The sequence below is a fragment of the Triticum dicoccoides genome, chromosome 2A (assembly GCF_002162155.2).
Source record: "Triticum dicoccoides isolate Atlit2015 ecotype Zavitan chromosome 2A, WEW_v2.0, whole genome shotgun sequence".
Lineage (NCBI taxonomy): Eukaryota > Viridiplantae > Streptophyta > Magnoliopsida > Poales > Poaceae > Triticum > Triticum dicoccoides.
The window spans coordinates 505,435,957-505,455,861 of record NC_041382.1 but is presented as its reverse complement, the minus strand read 5'-3'; positions in this window follow the sequence as shown (position 1 = coordinate 505,455,861).

The window sequence follows — 19,905 nt, the reverse complement described above, 5'->3', positions numbered from 1 at the left end:
CATGCTATAATTTGTTGTGTGCATTAATATAATGTGGCCTACTACTCAAAATATGAGAGCTCCAGAAGTGATGACACTTCGCAGATGATAGCTTCAACATATAGTAAAGAAGAACAAGTCGACCTGACCTAACAGATTCAAAATATACTAAGGGAGAACAACTCGACCTGACCAGTCGACTGCAAGAGAAGAGTATCATCTTAAAGAAGAGAAGAAGAGCAAGCAGATTGAAGATATTACAAGTCTTTTAATACAATGTCGGTTGACCACCCATGATGAACCAGAGCGCACAGAGAAATACTATTCTTTCCGGTCTCTCCATATGTGGCTCACATGCATTTCGAAACTAAAGTAGGAACATTTAGCTAACCAATTAAACATCTCTTAGTTTTACTAATATCAGCAATAATATCATATATGAATTTGTACAACTAAGCTTGTTTAGCTCGATGGGTGGAGCAGTGCTATTACGACACGAACCACGTAGGCTGATTATGGTCATCATAAAATGGGGAAAACATAAGCATGATGAGTACAGTGTTGACCATGGCAGTGGGATGGCAGATCTGAAGCTGCAAACCGCGCAAAGGGTAGTTAGCAACCGATTTTTTCTTTGAAATAACAACTAAGATTTGGTATGAACAAGAAAGTACGGTCAACAAGTGACAAAGAAATGCAATTATGCTGTCTCTCTATATGTCGCGACATGCATTTGGAAACTCAAGTGGGACCTTTAGCTAACCAATTAAATGTGTCACTTAACTAATATCAGTATCATATCACAATCATATTTGAACAACTAAGCTTTTGAATTCTGAGTGTTGTGTTGTTTAGCTTGAAGGGTGGAGTAATGCTAGTACAGCAGAAAGCACCTACACAGATCATAGTAGAGTAGATAAAAGGGGAAAACCCTAAGCATCAAGAGAAAAATCAGGAAAGTGGAACTAGCTGGACCAGTGGGTGGCGCACATGCTTTTCGAAATGAATATAGGAACATTAGGTGACCAATTAAACGTTCTCTTATTTAGTGATATGAGCATCATATCAGATTAGTATTTCAACACGTAAACTTTGGGTTGAGGTCTTGAGGAGCAGTGCTAGCACGACACGAAGCACCTACGATGATGGTAGTGAATATAAAGGGGGGAAACCATAAGCTTTATGAGTATAGTGCCCGTGCCATGGCGGATCTGAAGGTGCAAACCGGACAAAGCTACTTCGCAACCAATGTTTGCTTTCAACTAGCCACTACGATTTGGTACGGACAAGAAAAGTACAGTAAACAAATTACGATCTATTTTCCGGGTGAGATCAATAACTTAAGCACACATGGAAGAGTATCACCTCTCTTGCGACGCCATGTAGGCCTATGCTGATACGTTGAGGGTGCTGCGGGTGCAATGGCTGTCAGCGGCGGGGAAGAAGACTTTAGACGGCAGACGGCCTGGTCGGGGGATATATCCTGTTGTCATGGACGAGGCGGCCGTAGGAGCGGCAACGGCAAGGTGGACGATGGCGCCGATGAAGCGAGAGGAGGCGATGAAAGGATGCTGGTCCAGCGCTGTGGATGAGAGACGTCCATCTCTTGCAGTGGACGAGGGGTAGGGGTAGCGGCTCCGGCAAGGTGGAGGATGGGGTGGCGGACGGAGGAGGCTGGCCGCAGTGCAGAGGTTGTCGTGACGCCGACGGTGTATGAATGGGGAAATGGAGGGGAGGGGGGAATCTCAAACTTTGGGATGCGCTTCCCTGAAATGGGGGAAAGTTATGAACTTATCCCCCGTTTAAAATTTCAGACATCGCGTCGGTTGGGGATAGGACGGTAATCTCGCATCTCCCAAATATTTGCCGGTAACTATTTCGGGCGAGGAGAGGGTGTTTTGCCGCCCACGGTTGGCGCCCACGGTGTATGAATGGGGCTGACAGGTAGGGCGGTTGTGTCACGTCTGATGGAAGTTACACATCTGCCCCTATTTAAATTATTAGCCTACATCAATTTCGGGCGAGGAGAGGGTGTTTTGCCGCCCACGGTTGGCGCCCATGGTGTATGAATGGGGCTGACAGGTAGGGCGGTTGTGTCACGTCTGATGGAAGTTACACATCTGTCCCTATTTAAAATATAAGCCTACATCGATTTCGGACGAGGAGAGTTTGTTTTGCCGCCCATCGTGTATGAATGGGGAAATGGAGGAAGAGACACATGTCTTTCGGACGAGCTTGAATCAAATGTGTTTTGCCGCCCACGTTTGGCGCCCACCGTGTCTGAATGGGCTCAGAGGACATCGTGTCACGTCTGATTGAAGTTACTAGTCTACCCCTATCTACAGCAGTGTAAATCATGTCTTTAAGGATGTCAAGTGTCAGGGGTGACAGTAATTTCCATCTCGCAAACACTTGCTTCAAGCAGCCCACAAATTATAGTGGGTGTTTAGCCGCTTCGTTCAAAACTTGGGAGAATTAGCATTCACATTTGCCTTGGGACCTGGCAAACTAAATTCAAATCCAATTTGTATTCGATTACGAATATCCATAGATAATTATACGTTTTGTTATTTATTTCTTCAAAACCACAACAAAGATTTATTCCACCTTTATATATGATTATGATTTAGAAATGCCGTGATCTTCGAATTCAGTAGGTTGGATACACTCTGAGTCAAACAGTTATTTCATCCAATACAATATGCTCACACGACAAACAGTTCACCTTATGTCAATCATACAAGTACTGAGGATTACCTCGCCTAAAAAATTCGGACAACATAGGGGGTCTTGCAACACAATCCATTCAGAGACATGACACAACATGCAAGTACAATAATCTAATGAAAATTTCAACTGGTATCTAAAGAAGAACCAGGATTATCTTGGGCTTCAGATAGCAGAAACAGCAGGACCTCCTCCGTCTTCAAATGCAACATTCTTACTTCCTCCAATTCTTGGGTTGCTTGCATAATGCGTGCCGCTAATTCCATAATTTCCAGCCTCAAGATAAATATTACCTCATTCATGGCAGCCACACCATCTTTTTCTGCCTTTAGTAGAGCCTCAAGCACTATAATATCTGTGCTCAGACTGCTCTCCGGCGGTGTTGCCTCTGAACTGCTACCATCTGGTAACATGGATGGCGCACTGCTTCCACAAATAGATTCTGGGGTTGTACATTGTGTCCTAGTGTGAACAGCATCCTGAAAGGTTTGCGCTGGACATCAGTAAGAGATAGTTATCGTATGATCCAGGCAGTAAGCTTACATGGTAAACAATGGACGAATTATTGCCGAGCATGGCAAACTATATTTAAATGGTTTGAAGCAGCATCAGCCGAAAAGAAATTAAAATGGTAAGATGAAACTAGGGATGTAAGTGGCAAATAAACGAAATCCGCCAGTCCCATCTAGTTAGTTTTTGCTACCTCCCTAGTTCATTTTCCTCAAAAAAACAAAAACTTTTTTGAACTATCATACCACTAGTGGACTTTAATCGGGATTAAACCGGACCCAGTTGACATCCCTAGTTGAAAGGGAGTGTACAACCGCTATATTTAAGTTGCCAAGGCATCTAAGCAGTTGAAATAATCTGAGAAAGCACTTAACAGTGTGGCCTCATATAAACTATGAAGATAGTCTTGTGATGAAGTTGAGAGGAAAAGTTAAGGACTCAAATGAAATAGGCATGCATTTCTTTATGATAGTACAGCAGGCACTGCTGACATATTGGCCAACTCAGGTATAGCGTAACAACAAATATGCATTCGAATCAAGCAATACAGCAAAGCAGACAACTGAACTATTTGTAATTCGGTAGGATTACACGTTGAGGGCACAAGCCAAGAAAGCAGCCCACTCGCATTACATTTCACATGTACTAAAACACAGTGGCTTACCATATGTTGCTGTGAAGCCTAGCTGCTGTTGCAATGTTCTTTGAAGATATCGTCAGCATCCCGTAGTTGCAAATCTAGTTGTTGTAGTTTATTCTGCACCATCTATTTAGGTAAAATTAATTTTAATCGCAAGCACTAGTCCGAATTGATCATCAATGGTTCATCTAAACTAATGAAAGAAGGGTGTGTGCATACACGACAATACTCCCTCCGATTCTTTTTACTTTGCGTACAACTTTTTCTCAGTTTTCTCATATTAGTCTGCGCATTGCCGATTCCTAGCGCTGGTTTCCTTTTGTGCCCCGCCCCATCCGCCTCTGCCCTAATTAATTGGCAAATTAGTCTAGAAAAATTAAACCAGTGCCCTCCTTGGTATGCGGGTCAAGAGTTATGCGCATAGTAAATAGAATCGGAGGGAGTATATCTGCTTCCCTCTATTTTTATGCTTGTTCGAGGTGCCAGCCCCAAAATAACAAATATTTTGCTTGATGGGGTTGGCAGCTCCATAATTAATAGAAGCATCAAATTAGTCATGCAACTTGGGAAGATCAAGAACACACAAACAAGTAATGAACGGAGGCTCGGAGCAGTGATGTAATAGCTAGCATCAGAAAATGTAGGGTAAAATGAACAAAAAGCAGCAGAACCACATGCTAGTTTGCTGATGTGTAATTAAGCATAGAGAACATTAAGCAGTCTGATGGAACCAACAGGTTGCATCAAAACAAAACTAAAGCATATTAACTATATGTGCACTGGTATGTAATTTAGCACATGTAACATGTTCACTGCCAGAAGTATGGCCCTACAGGTGCAAGCAGAATAACACGTCTCATGAAAAACTGAATGATGCCCTGAAGAAATTCAAAGGTGCGGTGCTTATGCTAGGAAAGTGAACATAGGCGCCGGCCGTTGGATAATAGTACCTGATTCTCGGCGGCGTATGGGTATCGTTGTCATACTTGATAGCTAAGGATCGTCAATGGTGCTCGTGTTGCGGTTGAGTTTGGGCCGGCTATCACCGTCGCTGAAGCGGCTCCGGTGCTACGGTTGTGGCGCCTGTCGACATACAAGAATGCTCATCTGTGGTAAGTGAACAGTTGCACGATAAAGAGAAAATCGAAGGAGTACAAATTGAAATAACCTGATAAGGCTGCGGCATCGGTAAAGCAGGGCCGGTGGAGTTGAATATGGCATCCGTGGAGCGGGTCCGGTGCAGTGGACGAAGTCTTTGGCGGGCGCATTGTACAATGCTTTCGGTGAGGCGGATCTGTTGCGGCGGACGAGGGCTTGTATGAAGGGCCAGCGAAGGGGCGAACGAGGGAGTCAGTGAAGGGCCTATGCTGTGGTGGACGAGGGCGGCGGTTAAGCAGATCCGGTGCGGTGGACCATGATGGCGGTCAAGGAGATTTGGAGCGATGGACAAGCCAGTCGCTGAAGCAGCTCCGGTGAAGTGGTGAGTTGGCAGTTGGGGGTTCCAAGGTGCAGAAGGTAGATCCGGCGGGGTGTGAGGTCCACCGCTATGGCGGAGGACTAGATTTGGTGGCTTGCCGTGGTTGGGGGGGTCGGGGAGGGGAAGGGGAGGGGCTCTAGGGAAGAATGTTGGGGGCAAAGAGGGGAAAACAATGGAGTTACCAAAGCAGCCCTTTTCCATTCATGTGGCAGGGGTAAAACAGGAATATCGCAGGGCTAAACTTTCGGGCGCATGATATTTCGATGTGAGCGGGAAGTTTGAAAGCTTTTGGCGCCTAAAATTATAAGTATTCTGCTCTCGTACGACCGACTATGATATCATGGCCGACAATTTGTTTGTTTTGCACGCAAAAAAAAGTGCAAGTTTTGAAAATCAATGTCTCCAACTAGAAACTTAGATTGTCCATTCAATTCAAATATGGATCATTGAGCTACTACAAGCAAATACCATCATATGGTCCAATTCAAATGAAACTCCAGATGTGTTTATCCTAAATAAGATGACAAAAGCAAAAATGTGTGTGTGTATGAATGAAGTGGATGATTATAAAGTTTGAACATGCCCGTATGTGTATATCTCTAGGTTTGATATATGAATTTGAAATCACAAATCCCGGCTTAAAAATGTACCTCTGTTTAAATGAATTACAAAAGCTAATGATGGAGTCGAATTCCAAAATTCCAATCTTAGGTTTGTAATTCTGGTACATCAAGGTATATCACGCATGTTCAAAAGTATCATTATCTCATAGTACAAACTGTGAAACAAATTGATCAACCATGAGTGCACAATATCTCAATTACGCTAAAGTCCCTCAAATATAGACACCTCACTCTTTATCTGAAGTCAACCCCCACCACCACCACCACACACACACACAGAGAGAAATCGTTCTCTCCCCCAAACACCAACACACGACCACATTAACACCCCTCTCTCTTGTAAAGTCCGGACTCCAACATAGGTCTCTATCACTTTGTCTCTCGGGAATGCACACATCTCTTCCCTCACTCTCTAGGTCTCCCGCTATCTCTCTTACCCAAGCACACGCACTATGTAGAGTGTATATTTCCCATACACACAAAACGTCCCCCCCCCAAACGTCTATCTCCCTAGTTATGTGGTTCTCGTGCACTCACCTTACACACCACCCCCACTGCAAACAAGCACACTTTGTCTCCTTGTGCACCACTCTCCTCTTTCTATCTCTCCCAATGCGGACCCGCCCCAGCTCCTTCCCTGTATACATATATGTCGTGACTCTTTGCATAGCTCCCTAATGTATAATCGTTCTCGATTTCGCACATTGTTCTCTACACCATCTATTCTAGCTCTCTCATGAAGTCCCTATCACACACACGATGACTCGCTTCCCTTGCTTCTCCGTTCATAGGCCAATTTCGGACAACATCAACATTGTCTCCCTATCTATACACCATTTATGGACACAAACGACCCCTCTCGCCCCCTCTCTTCCTCTCTCTCTCTCTCTCTCTCTCTCTCTCTCTCTCTCTCTCCGTCGCTAGCTCTCTCTTTCTCTCGCTCTCACACCCCTCTCCCACACACACACTCGATGTCTCTTCCAAATAGTCTGCTCCCCCCGCCCGCACCCGTGCTATCTCGCTACTACACATGTCACACCATTCCCCCTTCCCTTATACTAGGTTTACATCATCAGTGGTCTCTCTACTCCAGATACACTCTCTCCCTCTCACACACAAACACGTGCACAAACACACAGACACGCACAAACACCCATTTACCTGGATCCTCATCTCTCCTCATGTCTGCATGTGTATCTCATACACTCATTCTCTAATTATGTATATGTGTCTCCATGTTACACAACACAAAGCCCCATGTACATGTCTCTCTCTCTATCCTCCACACACATAGACACAAAGAATCTGTTATCATTGCCTCAGTCTCTAACATATCACACACGCACTCTCTCTCTCTCTCTCTCTCTCTCTCTCTCTCTCTCTCTCTCTCGCAAACACGCTCAACAAGGGTTTCCCCGTGAATAACTTACCGTCTATTCATAAACAGTCGTGGCAGTATGGCGAACACGAGATGTGAAAAAGAATAAATCTACACATGCTTAGACCACCTAGTATGACTACTAGGACTAGAGCAAGCCAAAAAGCGCGCCGCCGTCACCCCCTCCTTGTCGGCGACGGGAAAATCTTCGTTTTACACAGTCGAGAAGTCATTGTGCTAAGGCCCCACATGCCGAGGCGTTGAATAGAATGTAGATGCTAGTTTACGGAAGCAAGTATCAATAATACGTTTGTATCTCCATACTTATATTTCTTCTCTTGTAAAAAACCGAGTTGGTGATGATGGTACGTGTGCCATCTTGCAATATAGACCGTCCGATCTATATCTAACGGATGGAAATTAAACTAAAAGATACCCGCACCCCTCTCCACATTTGCAGACAAGGCCTTCCCTCGTTCATCCTTATCTCCAACAAACCTCATTGTTGAGCAATTAAGAAAGGAAGCCTCTGGAACAAACTGGCCAGGTGGTCGCTGCCGGCGTCGTCAATCCCCATGCCTCCGCTCAGTTTGACCACCAACCACCACCACACCCCACTCCTCTTCACCTTATCTCATATTTCTCGAGATATCATTAGTTTTTACACATGGGATTACTCCCGCAAGGGTCAATCACAACAAGTGTTTTATAAAAAATGCATCTTGATGTTCTGTGCAATGCACGGATCTTGCTAGTACTCCTACACAAGACTAAGTTGGTGGTGCTGGTGTGTCTGCCATCCGTCGTTTCTGACCATTAGATCTACATCTAACGATTGTGAGGTAACTTGTTGCCTTTTCTCACCAACATCCCACTTGTCTACCAATTTGCATAAAAACCCATAATTAGTATCTTAAAACCAACCACATCCCTCCCTGACCTCACCAAAATAGCCCAAGGAATATATTCTAATTGAAACATAATATATCTCTAGTGACATATGTATATCAAAATTAGAGTGTTTTGTACCAAGTTTGTGAATAAGTATTATTCTAATTATGATTCGTTGCAACGGACATGAACATTGCTAGTATTTCCAACCATGCATTTCTTTTCCTAGTATTCCATAGTTTCGAGTTTTCCATCAAGATATTAGTCACTCATGGTTGATATTTACTTTCAATCATGTACACATATGCACTATGTAACTAGCCTTGCTTATTGGCGTCCAAAGCTTAACTTTCACTCCTACTTACAATATGTAGAGTATTTAACAAAAAACTACCACTTTCAACCAGCCCTAGGAGGAATCTATTGTACAAAAAATAGCAAAAACATACCCAAAATTTCTTAATCCACGCCAAAAAGTACCTAGTACTCCTACCGATTGGGTTCGTTTAAACCCATTTATGACAGGGTTGGCCCACATATCTGTGCTGACGAGGCAACTTAAACCAACACATTTTGTTTGACCGTTGACACGAGGGACCCACATCTGACCTTCTATCCTGTTATTCCCCCTCAAATCATTATTTTTCCTAAACATTACTTCAAACAGTACTAATGCGTGTTCGTCGGTGGCGCCGGTGATGAGCGAGTTGGTGCCGCTCCGCCGGACGGTCCCGACGCCGCGCTGGCCTCCGCATGGATTGGCAAACTAGCCCGAGCGTGACTCACGAGCAAGGAAGCCGCCGCGCTGGCCTTCGCTCGAGCCAGATGGCTGGCCTTAGCATGGCGCGCGCGAGCAAGCCGCCGCGTTGCCTTGACAATCTAGCTAGCAAACCTTGCAGAAAAGCAGCTGGACGGAGCTATCTTGGCTAGCTAGCAGCCGCGAGCGCCGGACGGAGCTGGCATCCGGGCTGCCGCAACATGGGCTCCGCACCGCCTGCGGTTTTGACCTCGCCTTCTGCCGGCGGCGGTAGCTGTGTCCCATGGACGAGGATGACTAGGTGGACGGGCCGGAGGTAGGAGGTCACTCGAGGATTTTTGTTGGTAAGAGCATGTACAATGGTTGATAAGGTAGTCTTATCTTAAGTCTGCCACGTATGCAAGTGGTAGTAGTTTCTTGGCATTTTAGTGGTTTCTTGCATTATTAGAGCAAGTACAATAGAGCTGAGTCAGCGGGCTATAAGAAATAAACTACTACTACATGTTGGCTATAAGATGGGCTGTAGATGACATGGCACTGGCTTATAGCCAGCAGGTGGCTATACTATTAACTATGCTCTTAGGGGTTTCTTGTAAGGAACAATGTACGTACTACTAGCGACAAAAGGCGATTCTAGGTTGCATTGTACTCCAACGAGTACTACTAGTGGTCGCGGGAGTTTATACCTCGTTTTGTGGGTTCGATCCCGGCCGAACGCACGACGACCTTTTAAAAAAAATAGTACTACTACACTTTGCTGCGAGCCAATATTTTACACAGGTAGTTTGAGTTTTGAAGTCAAACGGACGTGCGGCCCCACAATCTGGGTGCACTAGACAGCCTAGCCACGTGAACGGGTTTTCCTTCCCAGCATTCCGTGGCTCGCATGCTCGCCCTAGCCGCACCTCGCTTGCAGCTTCCAGCTAGTAGCATATTTAAACTAGCGCCTCTCAATTAAGCCCAAGGAGCCGGAAAAGCCTGGCGAGGCATTGGGAACTGTGCAATATGGCTCTGTACGTAAAGTTCTCTACTACTACTCTGTAGCTTGTGGCGTTGCATGCATGGACTTCACTCTGTTATCGGCTCTACTATAAAAGAAATTCCTCTTGCCATGTTTTTCTGAAATGGAGGCAAATGCTTTGCTTCATCTCATTCATAAAGAAGGAACTACTAACAAAGTTCGACGAGATCCATTACACCTCCACAAATGGAAGTGAAAAGCCTAGTCTCGTTGTATCAAATAACTCAAATGTTCTGCCCCCGCAGTAACCGTCGCTGATAAACAGGCTGCTAGTGTGTGCGTGAGAGGAGCGGCTGAGTAGGCCAGCTACGTGAGAGGAGCGGCTGAATAGAGCACCGAGAGTACCCACTAGGCCACTACGCATGTGTACTTCCCCTGCATTGATAGTACAACGATGGTTCTAGAGAACAGTAGTACCCTCCACTTCCAACTGTAGCTCCTTGGCCCTGAGATTCAAGAGTTCAAAACTGGTGCACTATACTATACTAGACTAGAAGTACAGTACATCGCATTACTAGTTGAGAAAAGTAGTACTAGTACTGCTACAGTACGAGTACGTACTCCTCCGTCACATAATGTAAGACGTTTTTTGACACTAGTTGGCGTGTACAAAAAATGGCAAAAACATACCCAAAATTTCTTAATCCACGCCAAAAACTACTACCTAGTGCCAAAAATTTCTTACAAGTGCTATTATTTACAGTATAATGCAATCCCATAACGTTCCATAATCCCTTTCTTTCAAAAAAATCTCTTCTGGAGAGAAGATTGCTATCTCCACGTGAGCTTCTCATAGGCCAGCACCACCGCATGCAGTCATGTGAGAGAGAGGGATACATCCATGCAACATGCAGAGAGAGGAGAACGCAGGCGGATAGCCAATGGGCTGCATGGGGCATTTATAGCTGCTAACTCCACCCATCCATGCGCCAGGGGTATTTCCGTCCAGAAAGCATGCAGCGAGCCCCTGCCCTGGTATCCGGGTCTGCTCTTATGCGTAGAGTAAAAAGAATCGGAGGGAGTACTAGTAGTAAATAATAGCCTCACCCCTTCACTGAGGAACGATCTACAGTTGGAAGGGACGAGGCCCTGCGGTTACTACGCTCTTATCTCCTCCTCGCCAGTTCCCCTCCCCCCGAAGAGAAGGCAGTTTGTCGCTGCTCCCATGGATTCGCCAAGCGGTTCTCCTCCTCGTCGGAGATGGGAGACCTTGGACGACGATCCTGTGGGAGAAATCGCACGCCGCTCCGACGTCCTCACCGCCGCAAGACTCGGTGCTTCCTGCACCAACTTTTTCAAGACGCTGCTTAAACAGGCCATGCTTGTTGGTCTTCCATGCATCCTCGAGGAGAAGGTTCTTCTATGGGACAATCCTTCGAACAGTCCACCGCTCCCTGGCCATGGTTGCATGTTGACTCCGCTAGAGTTGCCGATGTTGAGAGGTAGTCGGATTTTGTCCGATGAGCAGGTTAGTAATGGAGTTTGATTATGTAGTACTTAGTTATTCCATTTCCATCCCGTAATTTCTCCGCTAACCACCGTCTTATATATAGGTCTGGGTCGGTGCCAACGAAGATTGGCTTGCATACCCCCAGCCGGATACCACCATCATTTTGCACAACATCCATAGCAGTGCGGCCGTTCCGGTAGACCCCTTCTCCACCATTGGGATCGGCCTTCCGGACTGGCTGGGCAAGAATACGTATGATGATGCCTACATGAGATTGAAGAAGATAGCAATTGCAGACCCGCTGACAAAGCGACGCGGCTACAACGATTACTATCTCCTTGCGGTGTTCGACATAAGGATTGCCATCAATGCAGGAGGCAGTAACGGCAGAGGCTGGCGCATGTTGGCGGCATCAGATTTGTACCCCTACACGTTCGAAGACGCCGTGCGCCATCTAGGCCGCATCTTCGCGGTGACAAGCTAGGGTACTTGTTTCATCTGGTTGACATCCTACGGTACGGGAGATTACAAACGGAATGCACAAACCATCATTTGCATCCCTAACGGTACTCCATTATTTTGCAGGGACCAGTCATCCCCCGATCAAAATAAGATCGCCGATCCTGGATGTGCATTTGCATCCACGATTCGGTCTAACCTGGAACCTTGTAGCTGACTTTGGCATATCGGGATCAACTATCTTAGCAGTCGTTACCCATGGTACCACGGATGTGCAACATGGTCACATAATCTACCACGACCGGACCGTCACCATCTACCCAGGTATTCCATTTTTAACCCTCTCGCCTTCTCTTTCATTGCTGTACTAGTACTATACTTTGTAGTACTAGTAGGAGTACTTTTTACCTTGGAGGAAGCGTATAGCTAGCTAGGCCCTTGAAGACTTGAACCCACTAGCTGCCACCATTTTTGTTTTTCCATGTCTTACTATCTCATCCATGTAGCCAAGAGTGGCTATATATAATAAGCCGGTTATTTTACTTCCTCTATACCGGAGTAGTACTATTTGCTGCATAGTATTACTGACCGCCACATTTTAGCACAACATTATCATGCATGGACCTTGACTATGTACGTCACCATGTGTCCAGATCTGGGATGTCATGTGTACCAGATGAACGGCGCCGAGTTCGACCCCCGTGATGCTACGTGGGTGCCGAGGAACACTCTTGGAGAGTATTCGCTTTTCATCGGGGACAGCTACCCCATTGTGAAGCGGATGCCACCATCCGTGCACGACACGGAAGGCCTGCCGTTCATGAAGCATGGTTGTGTCTTCAGTGCGCACCGCCGGATGAACGACATGCTGGGACACGCTATCCCTGATTTATGCCGCTTCAGCTTGGATGAGTCTCCATCGTGTGGAATCGGACTAGAAAGCTGCGATAATGATTCCCGTAGCCCACCTCTATGGATCGTGCCATCCATGAAGAACACCTGGGACTGGAACCTGGAGGAGGACATGTAGCCCATCTATAACATGTAAGTGGAGTACATTAATTGTGAACGGTAGCGCTGTGACTATATGTAGACTAGTCGTGCACAAATTTATCACATGAGTTGGAGATGAACTTGTGTGGCATACTGGCATTTGTCCTTTAGAATTTATTACTAGTAAATGTGTTATGTGTACATGCAACTTGTGTGGTTGTTGCACGGGCTCCAACACGCTCTTTGAGAAAAAAAGGTGGCACAACTTTGGATATACGTGACGTGGCGGCATCATACAGTAGCATCGTTCGCTATAGTTGTACTAGTACACTCCTACTAGGACGACAACTACTATAAAACCTTGCACTTGGCTCTTTGCCTCTTCGGGAGGTTCAACAGTTCGTACTCGTGTGAACCTTGCACTTGGATCTTCGCCTCTTCGGAAGGTCCAACAATGATGATACTACAATAGAATATGCTTCTGGCAATCTGACACCGATTGAACTGTTGCACGTCCACCGCGAGGGCGAGGGCGAGGGAGAGGGAGAGGGAGAGGGCGATGTAGTCTAAACCCTCTCCTCGTCCTGCGAACCACCGCGCGCGTGGGCAAGGGAGAGGCGTAGTAAGCAAGATTCTCTGTGTTCGGTGAGTTGACGGGACACATCAAAGCAGTACTAGTAGTAGTAGTCCATACTGCGTCCTTTCCGATTAATATGGCTTAATTTGAAACGAGAAAAATACACTGGCAGTCAACGTATGTAACAGTACGCTCTTTACGGTCACTATATATAGTTTTGCGGCGATTATGCGATCACTAGCTCATCGTAGAGCACCGTATTGCACCCTACTGACCGGCCACATAGTCGACGTGGCACTTTGTTGACTGGTTAAATTGTCACCTGGTTTCTGGGTCCCAACTGTTAGTTGGCAGAGCAAAGAAATCAGTTAAACAAAACTTTACGCAGCCGCGACACAAGTCCAACCCTTGCGCGCGAACCGCCCTGGCTGTGTATGTGAGTGCATGCACGTGTCCTCCCTCGGTATTCCAACAAAGAGTGTACTACATGATGTACATCTACACTTCCAATGTGTTTAGCCTTTAATCTAAATCGATATTGATTGACTAATGCACCAACTTGTGCTGTAGGTATAGGCTACATGTCTATCCTTAATTACAGCATGCAACAGCCTTCATTTAATCTTCTTATCTCAATGGTCGCATGCACACATAAGTCTGCTACTTTTGGGAGTTAATTATGCCCTGGTCAATGTGTAAATCTCTAAATGTACAGTCTTTCACGGACGTAGGGAGTAGGTTGAGCACTTGAGCGTGAGCATGTGTGTTGCGTCGTGTGCTGTGTGCCGCATGGGTGTGTGAGTGTTGCGTGCGTCCATGTGTATGTGTGCGTGTTGCATGTTGCATGCATGCATGCATGGGGCTTACTCCCTCCCATTGACATGTTCATATTTCAAGCTTCCTCTGTTCCCTCCATACGGTGATACTCCCTCTGTTCCCAAATAGTACGGATTAAAAGCCTCCCTCTGTTCCCAAATACGGAGTATTTGTCTTTCTACAGATTTCAACAAGTGACTAGGTATGGAGAAAAATGAGTGAAGTGAGCGTAGAGGCATAGGGATACTGTAGAAAGGAAGTCCTCGCGATCCATTTATTCCCCATCTCGGCCAGAGAGAACTATTCAACTAGTCTCTTCTTCTTCCTCCTCTCTTCCCCATCATCGGCCACACACCATTTACCCCCGCTCACTGCTCGCCCGCCCGCGCCATCTTCCTTGGTAGCTCGTGCGTACCATATCCCCCCCGCTCACTGCTCGGCCACACAAGGAGAAGATTCTTCGCTCGCCCGCCTGAATCCACTTCCCGCTGGTTCGCAGGCACCGAAAACCCCAATGGCAGAACCGACTGACACGCAGAGCCGCGATTGGAATCCCCTCCTCGATGTTCTCTTGGAGCAGATCTGTAGTCGTATGGACCTACTCAGCATCGTCCGTCTGGCCGCATGCTCGGTGTCTTTGTACTATCTACTCGTCTGCAACCGACCAGCTCTTTTCAAGACACCCTGCTTGCTGATGCCCGATCCTTGCAGGTGGCCCAGACACCGACTTGGCGATCCTACGGAGGTTGCCGTGGTGCCCCTCGACATGCTACCACTACCTGTCCACCGGTCCTTCATGTGCGGCCACTACTGGGCAGGCATGAAGGCCAACTGGATCATCCTCATCCACCGTACCGGTAGTCCGTGGCGTCTCATGGATATCTACACCCAGCGAGAGATCACCCTTCCATCGTTGGATACCACCGCCATCGAGCCTCGCGACCCGCCAGACACTCCTGCGTACTACGCACGAGACGCATCAAGCTTTTGGCTCGACCTCTGTTTGCAGAAAGTTGTAATCTGTGAAGTGCCCACACCATCAGAAGACTACATGGATTACAAGCTCATTGCCTTGTTCAACAAGGGATTAGTCTATCTGGAATCCGGTCGCCATACATGGTTATGGCTCATCATCAATCCTGTTGAGGAAACATTTCTGTCTAATGCTATAGTGCATGATGGCATCGTTTACGCGGTCGACGCACAGATTGGCTACCTATATTGGTGGAATCTATCATCGTGTAATTGTTCTATCTCATCTCATCTTTACCTTATAAATACGACTACCTGTTCATTTGTTACAAATTTAGAATGCATAGCATGTCTATAACCACATCATTGCTAGATGTTCCTCTCATTTCCTAGATTTTTATGACCACACATGTTATTGTTAGAGTTGATATGAGAACAATTGGCATCTAATGATTGTTAGAATACATATTATGAGCATAACATCATGATTGCTATATGTTACTCTCGTTTACAAGATTTTTATAACAACGCATGTTATTGCTTAGAGTTGATATGAGAACAGTAGTAGTAAGTGCTATGGTAGAATATGAGTAGGCGCTGTCATAGCTGTTTTCCTCTCATTGTTACATGATGTTTGAACCATGACATATTGCTAGAATATAAAAGCTATTGGCTTTTTTTAACTTGGAGTATGATTATGACCACGACATTGCAATTCTCTGTCTATGATATGTGTCACTGTTATAATAATCTTAATTCCACACATACTCTGAACATGATTGTTTATTTTTGTCCTTTTGGTCTCCAATTTGAATTGTTGCAACAGACGCAAATGCGTTGGCCTTCATGATTTCAGGACCTGGAATCATACTAGCCGATGGGTGGTGGTTTATCACTCGTTCAGCTGACGGCGATCATTTGATGCTCATTCGCACGTACCAAATTGACCAAACCATTACATCAAACCACATGCAGTACAATGCATGGGGCGTTCGTAACATTGATGGCTATGGCTGCTTCATGTTCGAGAAAGATCCTAGCTCCGTTGGGTCAGGCGTATTCAACTGGAGGAGGGTTTACAGCCTTGGCAACCACTCCTTGTTCCTCGGGCTCAATTATCTGATCATCCAACCAATCATCGATCATATCACCAGCGATGATTACTGTGCTATCCAACTTCCATTCGCGCGGGGGGGGGGGGCTGTGTTTACACATCATACCATGGGTTTCATGAATCACCATATCCAAAGATTCGTCGACACAACTTGTTGCCAGATAATCTTCAGTGTGTGAAAGGCATCAAGCTTCCATGCGATGGATGGCTTTTGCAAACCCGACATGCAGCGACGTGGTTCATGCCAACAGCAAATATGCATAACTTGATTCATGCTGATATCTAGACTGAGCCATGTATTCTGCTGCTGTAGCACGACCCTCTTTTGTTGGATATTATGTACTGTTGTTAGTTTGAAGCACTCCTCTGGTTGGAAGGATAGATACCTTCCTAGGATCAAGTGCATCCTAACTCACCTGCGTAGGATGTACTGATAATGATGATGGAGATGCTGTGCAGAAGCCATATATATATCAGTTAGGCGTCAAGTGCGTACTTGTTAGTTAAACCTATGTATAAATTGTGACACTAAATACGACTAGTAAGTAGTACAGTAGCAGTACTAGTATACGTCGGTCAAATTATTCATCATGTCCACACATTGAATTGACGTGACAACACGCTGCACATGAGGTGACACAAGAATCCCGGCGGCGTGTTTGGGTATTCTGGACTTCAGATTTGGAGTACCACTTATCTGTCGAAATCTTTCATCATTCACTTAAAACAGTCGATTGATCATACATTGAGTACCATATAACTAGAATTATCGATGCAAGTCGAAGAAGGATTGGCCCGTGCTGCCGGCTGGCGTCAAGTTCGATCCCACGGATCAGGAGCTGATCGAGCACCTTGAGGCCAAAGTGAGTGCTGACCGTGCGAGATTTCAGTCTCCCATCGATTTGTTCATACCAACCATCGACAGCGAGCACGACATATGTTACACCCAACCTGAGAAACTTCCAGGTAAGACACCGATCAGCCGTCTACTTGCACAAACATATTCCTTTGTTTATAGCTCTATTTTTCTTTTTAGACGCAGACCTGGTGAAGCAATTACAATTTGACAGTTAATAAAAAGTGAAACAAGTGACTACAACATGCCAAAGATGTTATGAAAATGCCAACTAGGTACACTAAAACCTGTATTCCACAACACTGCAGGTATCACACTGAGTGGCCTAAGGAAGCATTTCTTCCAGCGCAATTCCAGGGCATTCAAAAGGGGCGGGTGGACGCGTTGCAAGATATAGTCGGAGTGCGGCATGCACGCGATGTGGCACAAGATCGGCAATACCTTGCCGGTGATGGTCAACGGCCGACAAACGGGCATCAAAAAAGGTTCTGGTGCTGCACACCAACAAGAACTTCGACCAACAGAGGACCAACTGGGTGATGCACCAGTACCACCTCGGGGACCTGGAGCAAGAGAAGGAGCGGGAGCTGGTCCTCTGCAAGATTTTCTACCAGACGAACACTAGGGCCAGGAGTAAAAAGATTATAAGTTAGTTTGGTATTGGTAGTTGTACTACCTTGTCGTCCACAAGTTGGTATTGTTGTTAACGATCTTTTGGTATGAACTTGCATTTGCTTCCAACCATCATGCCGAGGGTCGACGTGGATATAAAGCTGAATCATTTGTTTCGAAATGAATTTTCAGGCACCTGATTTTTATTTGATGGGTAGCCTAAGCACCCGCCGTTCGAATTCCCAGTTCTCCAATTTTTTCGAAACAAGTGCATGCACTTATTATCACGATAAAAAAACAATATCCATGCTGCATCCGAGTTATCAGTCTGTACTTGCAGAATTCTCTCGTTTATTGAGCACGTATATTGTTTTTTCAGGTCGAGCAAGTTTCAACTGGGCTGTAGATTGCCCAGGGTTGTTTTGTTTTTAACAGGCCCAGCCCATGACAATAACGGGGCACAAAGATCCAGCAGGTATCTATTGGCCTCTGGCCCGCCAGCGTTAGTTATATCTTGTCTTACAACATCCGCAAGCAGTTTTTTTACTGAATCAAACACACAACCCAGTTCTATTTTTCTCTTGAAACGCATGTCCTACATCCATTTTCTAATCTCTACCTATAATTTTACTAGTTCATATACACGCATCATTATATTGAAAACACATAAAATTCCCTTCTCATATGTACATCCTTATTTTTGTTGTTTTTTCCCACCCAGCGCTGATTTTTTTACCACTGGTTTTCCCTTAAACCAACTAAATTATCCCATGTCTTATTTGCTTACAAAAACAAAATGATTTTTTTGGCAAATCAATAAGTTCTTAAAAAAATGTTTATCATTTCGGGATTACAATAGTTCATACTCCACCGAAATATGCAAAATAAGGTTGGACTTTTTGACCGTGGTCCTGGGCAGAAAATGGGTTGTAATAAATTACTTAAGAATTAGCAAATGGGCTGCAAATTATAAAAAATAGCAAATGGGCTTTATGTTGTCTGCCACAGATTTGGAGGCTGACTTGTGGGCCTACTAAGTTCATGCGTACAGAAGGTTTCTCAAAAAAGAAACTTAGTCAACAATCGACTCTACCAGCGTCAGACCGTTAGATGTCAATCTAACGACAATCGTGATTCTTCAGTCTTTGATATTCCTGCCCCAGCCGCCCAAACCAGCGCCGTCGGAACCGCCTGCTCCCGCCTCCTGTGGCCGGCAGTGCTGCCGGGAAGGCCTCACGGCCCCATCATACTCGCATCCCTAGCCTGTCTATCCCTCTACTCACCCACACCTCCTGTTATTTTTCGGCGACGGTAGCCGAACCAGTCAACCCTCGTACTCTCCACCGCGTGGGCAGCCACTGCCATGTCTTCCTTGGCTCCGCGTCGTTCCCTTCGTGGGCCTCGCCATCGTCCACCGCCCTGGTGCTCTCAGCGCGGCGTGGTCAACGATGTCCATCCAACGGCCGTAGTGCTTCTTCAATCTCTGGTCTTCTTGCCCCAGGCGCCCAAAGCAGTGCCGGTCATGCCGCATGCTCCTGCCTCCCGTGGCCGGCTGTGCTGCCGCGGAGGCCTCACCGTCCCCATACTACTCCCACCGCTGGCCAGGCCATCCCACCACTCACCCACTCCCCCTATTATTCTGCGGCGACGACAGCCTCACACCGCAGCCGAACCAGTGAACCCTCATACTCCTCTCCGCGTGGGCATCCACTACCGCGTCTTCCCTGTCTCTGCGTCGTCCCCTTCCTAGGCCTCACCGTCATCCACCGCTGTGGTGCTCTCGGCGCAGCGTGGTCAATGTGGTCAACGACCGACTTCCATCGGAAGAGTACTGTACATGGAGAGGCTGACAGCTGGGTCCACGGCAGCCACAAGGCACAAAATAATTATTCCTCCACCTAACAGTAGGGACCCACCGGATGGGCCACCAGTATTTCGCGGAAAAAACGTTCCCCCCTGACTGTTGGGATGCACCGGACGAGCCACCGTATTTCGCAAAAAAAACGTTTGCCCCTGACTGCTGGGATCCACCGGACGGACCACCGTATTTCGC